Source organism: Apium graveolens, chromosome 9, assembly GCF_009905375.1.
Source record: "Apium graveolens cultivar Ventura chromosome 9, ASM990537v1, whole genome shotgun sequence".
NCBI classification, from domain to species: Eukaryota; Viridiplantae; Streptophyta; class Magnoliopsida; order Apiales; family Apiaceae; genus Apium; species Apium graveolens.
Genome location: NC_133655.1, coordinates 125357583 through 125365360, shown reverse-complemented (window position 1 = coordinate 125365360; position 7778 = coordinate 125357583). Strand labels below are relative to the sequence as shown.

Genomic DNA, 7778 nt, shown 5'->3' with positions numbered 1-7778 from the left:
ACTTAAGTTCCTCAAAATCAGCACTAGAAGGTGGAGCTGCACCTCCTTGTTGAGGATATGATTTCCTTTGAGCATAATGCTGTGGTTGCTGGAATCCAGGTGGATTGAACTGTTTACTTACGCCTTGCTGATATGGTTGCTGAATAGCATTTTGATTATTACTCCAGCTGAAATTTGGATGATTTCTGTTGTTCAGATGATAAGTAGTTGGCACAGGCTGCTATTGTCGCTGATAATTGTTCACATACTGAACAGATTCATTAACAAGAGAACACTGATCCGTAGCATGAGAACTTGCACAAAGCTCACAGACCATAACTATCTGATTGACTCCATAGGTGGCTAGAGAATCGACCTTCATAGACAGCGCTTGGAGCTGCGTGGCAATAGCTGTAGCTGCATCGACTTCCAGAATACCTGCTACCTTCCTAGGCATCATCCTTTGAGTTGGGTTTAGATGCTCATTTGCAGCCATAGTCTCAATAAGATTATAAGCCTCAGTATAGATTTTGGCCCACAAGGCGCCTCCAGCTGCTGCATCAAGCATGGGCCAAGATTGGGCCCCCAAACCATTATAGAAACCAGTGATAACCATCCAATCAGGCATTCCATGATGTGGAAACTTTCTTAACATCTCCTTGTAGCGCTCCCAAGCTTCGCACATAGATTCTGTAGGTTGTTGCACAAACTGAGTAAGAGCACTCCTCATAGCAGCAGTCTTTGCCATTGGATAAAACTTTACCAGAAACTTTTGTGCAAGATCTTGCCAAGTTGTGATAGACCCAGCTGGTTCAGAATGTAACCAGTCCTTAGCTTTATCCCTCAGAGAGAATGGGAAAAGCCTCAGCTTGATAGCCTCATCAGTCACACCATTATATTTGAAAGTACTGCAGATCTCGACAAATTTCCTTATGTGCATGTTGGGGTCTTCCGTCGCAGCACCTCCGAAAGAAACAGAATTCTGCACCATCTGAATAGTGCCCGGCTTGATTTCAAAGTTATTGGCCTCAATAGCCGGGTGCATGATGCTAGACTGAATGTCATCAATTTTGGGCTGAGAAAAGTCCATAAGAGCTGGATCTGCCGGAACTAAACGATCACCAATGGTTACTGGCTCTTTCTGCTCACTTCCTGAATCCGAATCTTCAAAATCTATCTTCTCCGGAATATCAAGAACTTCGTCTATCTCCTCAGCTGTATCTAAAGTCCTCTTGCGAGTACGAGAACGAGTTTGCATAAACGCTCGCTAAAGTACCTGAAACACAACCGGAAACAATAAGTAACACTTCTTAATCACTGAGTCCTAATGACCAATGATGGTAAGTACATAAACTAAACAAATACGCCGAGTCCCCGACAGTGATGCCAAAAACTTGTTAGGGCGAAAACACGCGCTAATAACACACGCAAGTATACGCGTTCGCAAGTAATATAGAATACTTTCTAGTTCATTCCCACAGAGACTCAGACTAATTATGTTCAATTAAACTCACTCACCAATGTATGATTACTTCTCAATGTTAAGACAAAAACACTTAGATTTGATTAACTAATTATTAACTACAATTGACTACTATAATTAAGCACTTATTTAACACTTGAATTAACAATATTAAAACACTCATGAGATCACAACTTCATTACTACTTTCTTCAATAATTATTGTTATTACCATTAGCATACAACAGTGATGATATTAATCGAATAACACGAAACTGATAAAAGCCAACTTTCATTGTACTAGTACCATTCTACCAAACATCCACAATTAAGATAGAAGTTGAATAGGCATCAATTATGTTGAATCCCTATATGTCTACAGAAATTGACAACATAACGATTTAAGCACAAGTTATTCCTTTTGATTACACAGGGCGAATAAAACGGTTAGAGTTACCCACTAATCATGCATACTCTTACATGAACCTATGCTAGCATGGCAAGTTCTAAATCTCAAGATCCACCGTCGCTTCACAAGAGATTAACACCCTATCTTATATGTTCGCGACACACATAAGACGAATACGCACAACCACTACTAGATATCATACAATCATCACACACTAAGGTATTAAACAACTAACTAAAGAACTCCATAGTAAATCCGTTACGACCCCATGATCACGATTAGCCCATGATAGCACTCATCGTCATCATGGGTTCATATGAAAACATGATAATAACACACAATAATAATAACTAAAACTACTTATATTAAACCAGAGTGCGTCACAAGAGTAAATAGGTTCAAAGTAAAGAAAACTAGTATCCAACGTTACAACGAAATAAAGAATCACAAGAAACTATGCTTCCTCTTCGGCGGTGTGCTAAAATGGTCTTCTTCCTTATCTCCTTCGCTCTTCGATTAATACTACGATCCAACCTCTGTAAAACGTCTCTGAAATCTACTTATATAGGAGTCCCATAAAACCCAGATAACTCAGAAGTTGGAAGCCAAACATAATTAGGAGTCTAAATATTTAATCTGAAATTACGACCCTGCGCGGCCGCTCAGCATTCCTGAGCGAGCGCTCAGCTTCCTGCGCGGCCGCTCAGCAGAGCTGAGCGGGCGCTCAGACCCCTTCTGGAAAATACTCTGTTTTTGCTCCGCTTCGTCGCTGTAATCTGCTCCAATCTTCCCACTTGCAATGCTAAACACATGCCAAGGCTTATTATTGATGAATTCTCTCCCGAAATGCAACTAATACCCTGAAATGCACAAACACTAGAAAAATGCATTAAATACACAAAATACTTGATTTCAAGACACCAATTCAAGCTATTATAAGATGTTCTAAGTGGTATAAAATGCCACTTATCAAAAACTGCTAAGGATGTTTGGGATACAATTCAAGTTATATGTGATGGAACTGAGCAGGTAAGGGAAAACAAAATGCAACTCTTGATTCAACAATATGACCATTTTTATAGTGAAGAAAGTGAGTCACTCACTGACATTTTCAGTAGATTTCAAAAACTGTTGAATGCTCTAAAGTTGCATGGAAGAGTCTATCAAACAAAAGCCTCAAACCTCAAATTCCTTAGATCTCTACCAAAGGAATGGAAGCCTATGACAGTCTCACTAAGAAACTTTCAAGATTACAAGGAATTTACCTTAGACAGACTGTACGAGATTCTAAAGACCTATGGGCTTGAGATAGAGCAAGATGAGAAGCTGGAGAAAGAAAGAAATAAAGGAGGATCCATTGTATTGGTTGCTGAGCAAGAAAAGGAGAAGGAGATAAAGGTTGAAGCTGTTGAATCTACACCAAACCCTAGAGTTTGTGAAGGCAAGGGAAAAGGGCTAGTAGCTGAACATGACGAACATCTTAGTCAAATGACATGGATGACATAGATGAGCATCTGGATTTTCCATCCAAGAGGTTTGCCAAGCTCAAATTCAAGAAGAATTTTGGAGAAACCAAGTCAAACAGAAACATGTTTGACAAGTCTAAATTCAAGTGTGGCTTGGAAGGTCATTTTGCTAGTGAATGTAGAAAGTCTGATTATGACAAAAAGAAGTTTGAGCCTGTGGATTATAAGCATAAATATTTTGAGTTGCTCAAACAAAAGGAAAGGGCTTTCATCACACAGGAAAATGACTGGGCTGCTGATGGACTAGAAGAGGATGATAATACAAGCTATGTCAATCTAGCACTTATGGCTAAATCAGATTAAACAGAAGTCAGTTCATCCAGTAATCAGGTAATCACCACTAATCTAGAACATTAATCTAAAGCTGAGTGTAATGATGCTATAAATGATATGTCTACTGAGTTATATCATCTGCGTGTTACACTCAAATCTCTCACTAAAGAAAACACTAAAATTAAAGAGAATAATTTGTTTTTAAGTGAAAGAAACAATGTGTTAGAGACTCAATTTCTTGAGTTTGAAAAATTGAAGATAGAGTGCAAGATTGCCAAAGATGAACTAACTGAATACTTAAAGAAAGAGGAGATTTTAAGAAAGCAACTTGAACGAGAACATGAAGTAATTAAGGCATGGAAACCATCTAGAGATGTCCATGCTCAAATTACTAAAGTTCAATGTATAAAATCCTTCTGTAATGAAGCCTGGAAAAAGAGCAAGGAGAAACTTGATTCCAATTTGGTTGAAGGAATTTCAACGGATAAGGATTCGACGGATGATGAATGTTATCCGTCTAATGATCAAAAGAATTATACGTCGAAAGACAAGGAACAACATTCATTGAGTGAAAGTAAGCCAGTTAGCAAAGCCAAGCTAGCTAAATTAAATGAGAATTATGGATCAGTTTCTAAGAATTTTGTTCCAGGAGAAACAAGACAAGTGAAAAAGGATAAGAGAGTCAATGTAGGACATCTATCAATCAAGCAATTGAATGACAGATTGGAGAAAATTGAGGTTAAAACGGAATCTAAAAGGAAAAACAATAAGAATAAGAAGGTAGGAATTAACAAACGTAACAACTACACACATGATAAATATACACCTAGAAAAATCTGTGTGAAGTGTGGTAGTGTTAATCATTTATCTGTTAGTTGCAAACTTGCTATGCCTGCTCCCATATCTGCACCTCATTCATTTCCTAAAATTCCTACAATGCCTGTAAATGTTATGCCTGCACATAATTTGAATGCACAGATTGCTAACATGTCATTTGCACAAAATCCTTACTATGATGCATTTAGTATGCCACAAATTCCATTTAGCATGCCATACTGGAATAACATGTTTGCACAAAATATGCCTTTCCATGTAAACCAGCCCGTGCATGATAATTCTGCAATGATAAATGGTTTTAATGGTTCTACTCTGTGACGGCCTCAACCCCGGGGTCATGAGTTTACGTCACGAACAATAATAATAATAAACATAATATAATCTAAATCATTACTTATACGAAACCACGAACCCTTTACCAAGATGTTTTCCAGGTTTAAGTATGATTTATGTTACAACTATTACAACCTGACTTACAGCAAACCGTTCTGACTCAACTAAACAAATACAACAACTCAATAGACCATTGTTGGTCCAACACAACTACCTCTGAGGAGCCTGACACAGAAGGAACTGGAACTCTGCCCTGACTACCATAGAAGAATCTCCGAGGCATCTGTAATACATATATAAAATATTCTGCAAAGGTGAACAATCAATTGCTCAGGAGTACCACTATATGAATAAAAGAGAAATAATTTATGATAAAATAGTGTTAGGAACAGAAATCATAACTTGTTCGCAAAAGCAGAGTAAACATTCATAACTGGATATTCAAAACTAGCATGCTCTGAAAAACAACAATGTCAGTCGTGTGCTGTGTGTAAATACCAGAGTTAAATCTTAGCATGCTATTTCATTTCCAAATCATTTATCTCAACAAGTTGATTTGTTAATCAATTTCAAAACTGAATTAATCAAATCTATTGGACGTTCAACGGGTGAAGATAGCTGATCAGTTTATCCTCATCGGACATCGACTAACGACCATCCAGAATAAAGAATATGTTCCGGAACTTGGGAAAAGACTGGCTAGGTCTTTCCCCCAACGCTGGACTAATCGGTTAAACAGAGCTCCCAACCGAACTAGCCACTTACGCATGCTCAATTCCAATAGATCAACTGAATTCCATTTTTGCCTCTTTCCAAAGTTCCACGACATAGGTGGATCAAAACATTCCACGAAATAGGTGGATCAAAAAATTCCACGACATAGGTGGATAAAAAATTTCTCTTTATCCAGTTTCCAAAATCACTATCACCTATCTCTTTTTAAAATCATTCTGTCACAACACACTATTCAAAACTTCTTTCCATTTAAATCACGTTTAGAGATAGGTGCTTTTAGAAGTTACTTTTCCCCAAAACATATTTTCAAACAATATTTACAAATACAGGGGATACGTAACTTAAAACATTTCTATTCCTTTACGAGGATAAAACATTAGCTATTCACATATACTGAACCATAAAAGAATGGTCAGGGGTACTTGCCTTGCAGATCTTTACAACTAATACCGATTGACCTTGGACTGACTTGGATGCTTGGTTTTATCGCTTTACTAGTAGGCTATCCTGGATCCGACTTCGACACTCAGGTCCTTTGCTTGGAACCTTGCTGAGCTGGTCGACTGATCACTAGGCAATCTTTGGTCCGGCGTCAACTTTCGGTTTTCCGACTAGAACCTACAGGGTCGAACTACTCTATATCAGACAACCAGTTATGCTTGACATATCCTCGCTATCAGTTCTACCCAAAAGATATCAAAACCCGACTCGAAATTATATGTACTATTATCATACACATAACAATTAAGGTTCACACAATTGGAACTCAGTCCGATGATCATATTCAAAATATACAAACACTGTTGTTTCAGAATATAGGGTTGTCGAATATTTATAAAATATTTTATTTATAATTATATACGTATATACGTTTGACTAGTAATCCCAGTAATCAAAGGATGTGTCCCCGTATTTTTGAATTTAATCCCAAAATTCGGGCAACACTTCCTCTGTTATCGGCCTACTCGTCGAAACAATTCGACATCTCAAACGCAACCAAACAATCCGCAATTCAACAATCACAATTTAAAATACAATTTATTTACCCGACTTTTGTATAACATAACAAATTTTTCGTTCCGAAAATTAATTTTACTCGCTAAGTATTTGATAGGGAATAAATAAATCCTGGTTACGTAATTAGATATTACAATAATTATACATGATTTGGGCTATAAGGCCCAATAAGAAGATGTATGACATTCATACCAAAAAGGTTAACACATTGATCATGCCTGATGGACCAGATCAGGCCTGATAGAACAAAGAAGGCCCAAAACCCTGAATATTAATTAATTTCATAATTAATTAATAAGGGAAAAATCAGCTATTAAGAAGAGTCCCAATAAGGATATAAATCCTAGTGGATTAGCCTCTAAGGGACCTAGAAGGATAAAGAATCAGATTCCGACCACTTAGGACTCCAAAGTCCATTCTAATTTTGAGACTTGACCACCAATTCTCCTACACCAAGTCCAATTCAAGGACTCCCAACATCTATATAAGGGGCCTCACCCCACAGATCAAAACTACATTTTTTGACTTGATCCTTGGCAATCAGCAAGGTACGTAGGCATCTTGTTAAGACAGATCGAGTCATGAAACACAAGAGCAGTCAAATCGAGCCTCAAAGCTCACGTTCCCTAGTAATAAACACAACAATTATTATACCTTATGTTAGATATGAATACAACACAGGGGGGGGGGTGAATGTGTTTTGGATTAAATGTTTACTTTTTGGTCGACTTTGGGTTTAGCAGTTGGTTGTTATCAATGATTTTGTAGAATAGATGTTAAACATAAATAACAATGCAAATATGAAAAACAAAGATCTTCAAAACTCACTTAATTTTATATTAAAAATCAAGCATTGTTTTGCTACAAAATCTCTAAGTTCTTGGTTTAGAACTTAGCTTCTTTCTTGAGAGAGAATTCAATTTCTAATCTGAATTGTTTTGTCTTAAACAAAGGACCTAAGTTAACTTTATATGATAGTTAACTTTGGTTTACACAGTGAACAATAAGAAGTGCTAATCACTTTTCTAACCTGTCACTAATCACTTCTATTTAAGGGAAAAGTGAGATTTCCATATCTAGATTAACATATCTTCATTCACTGTGTATTGGTTGATCCTCCTTTGTCAGGTAATCTTCACCATTAATCTTGCACATATCTCAAGCTGCTTTTTGTAGACTTGTCAATTCAGCTATGTGAATTGTTTGTT

At 37.1% G+C, this 7778-nt stretch overlaps 1 non-coding gene across 1 annotated transcript; it reads left to right on the top strand.

The window, feature by feature from the left end:
• Positions 1-605: 605 nt before the first annotated feature.
• Positions 606-712, top strand: LOC141688080 (small nucleolar RNA R71). The gene has a single exon (XR_012561547.1). It is a non-coding gene; the product is annotated as a small nucleolar RNA R71 (small nucleolar RNA).
• Positions 713-7778: the final 7066 nt, after the last annotated feature.